This window comes from Mus caroli, unplaced genomic scaffold (assembly GCF_900094665.2).
Source record: "Mus caroli unplaced genomic scaffold, CAROLI_EIJ_v1.1 scaffold_24052_1, whole genome shotgun sequence".
Classification (NCBI taxonomy): domain Eukaryota; kingdom Metazoa; phylum Chordata; class Mammalia; order Rodentia; family Muridae; genus Mus; species Mus caroli.
The window spans coordinates 4,155-6,122 of NW_018390276.1; the positions used below are offsets into that span (position 1 = coordinate 4,155).

The 1,968-nt window shown below is 47.5% G+C and overlaps 1 pseudogene; it reads right to left on the reverse strand.

Annotated features, from left to right (window-relative positions):
• Positions 1 to 798: 798 nt before the first annotated feature.
• On the reverse strand, positions 799 to 1,769 carry LOC110288574 (annotated as a pseudogene).
• Between the last annotated feature and the right edge of the window lie 199 nt (positions 1,770 to 1,968).

Consider the following 1,968-nt stretch of genomic DNA (forward strand, 5'->3'; position numbering starts at 1 on the left):
TGTTTATTCTTATGGTTTATATTCCTAGAAAAAGTCTCTCGTGTTTTTGTTCTGCCTCTTCATGGTCCATGGTGCCAGCAAGGCTCGGGTNCAATGCAAGTGGACAGAGAGAATGGGAGGAGCTGACAGTGTCATTTCTAGGTCACTGAGTAGCACGTCCAATCTGGGCCTGATACTCCATACACATGTAAACAGCCTGTGAGGGAACAACCACATTCCCACTCGCTCTGTGCCCATCAATGGTCACATAAGTGGGGTCAGGTGGGGCCATGCACCGTCTCCTCAGTCAGACCTCTAATGAAGAGTCTGGAGGAGTGTCTGCTGAGGACGCACTGTCTGCCTCTCTCTTTGGCACTGCTGACACTCTTAGTGGGGACATGCGTGGGCACCAAGTGACAACATCGAAAGAACCAGACCAGTTTGAAATTATTACTTTTTACCAAAACCCCAGCACGTTCAGAAGTGACATTAAATAAAATGCAAAGAAAATTATCTAACAATAAATTACAAGAACCCAAGAGAAAAGACTAAGTATACCTATTTCCTGCTTTACTTATGATATAATTTATCTAGAATTTGGCCTATAGATTTTAAAATCAATTATTAAAATATGACAGTGTCTTCTGCTTGCAATGGAAAGGAGAAACTGCTTCACAGGTAGTAGATACAACGGCTGGTTTGGGGAAATGGTAACCTGAAACTTCATATATATTAACATTCAACATCAGAACTTCAGTGAAGCAGATGCCCACAAAATGAGTCCTAATTCCACGAAAATGGCGTGTCAGGATTCCCGTCTCCTCATCTCCTCATCTCTGTAGGCAGGGTACTAGCACAGGCCTCCCGAGTACTCGTCTTCCTCCTCTTCGGCAGCTGTGCCGGCAGCACCATCAGGCTTGGCCTGGGGTGTCGCAGGGGACTTCTTCTTGATTCCTCCTCCTGGGACCACCAAGCTTAGGCCCAGCTTAGCGTAATCATTGTCCATGTATTTGAAAAGGGGCGAGTTGCAGACTTCGGACACTTGGTCTTGGTCTTGCTGGTCATATCCCTCCAGGAGCTGTTCCAGCGCTGCACAGTCTTCACTGCCATTAAAGCCTGGTATGCTGTAGCTTTCCCTGACACACCTCTCTGCAGCCACATAGTCATTTCTGTGTAGATGAACTAAGACCTGAGCAATTGTTTTCTTATAACAAGTTGGGTAGTTCTCAATCTCCTTATAAATATTTTTCTCTTTCTGAATAGACAGTGCAGCTTCATCAAACCTCCGCCCTCGTACCAGCAGTCTGGAGGCCTTTCCTAGGAGTTCAACTGCCTGTCGGAGGCGCTCCTCATTTTCAAACACATTGGCAGTCTGCTGATACAGCTGTACAGCCTTTTCTGGGTCTACATTCTCTATGAGCTTTCCGGCTCGCTCCAGGGCCATGGCTGCTGTGTCAGGGGTGCCCATTCTCCAGGTACATCATGCTGGCTTTCTCGATCAGCTGCACCACCTCAGGCAGCTTCTGCATCTCCTTCAGCATCATGCCAGCTTGCTCATAAGCTTTGGCAGCATGAAAAAGAGCCCTGTTATTTTCATGGGCAACAGCTTCCCGTAGGCAGGCATCCTTTGCTTGCTCAAATTGTTTGGCATTTTTAAAAGCAACAGCTGCTTTTCCATATTCAGAAGCAGCACTGTCATAATCTGGCTTCCACTTCAAAAAACCAGTCTTCAGGCACTTCTCTGCCTTGGCCAGATGCTCCCGCCCCTCATTGATCTTCTGGGCTGCCATCGCCTCGGTAGCTTGCTGACGCGAAGAGTGAGGCCGCCTAGATCTTAGCAAAAACATCCGGAGCGTCGGCCTTAATTTTTTATTAGGTATTTTCCTCATTTACATTTCCAATGCTATCCCAAAAGTCCCCCACACACTCACCCACCCACTCCTCTACCCACCCACTCCCACTTTTTGGCCCTGGCGTTCCCCTGTACTG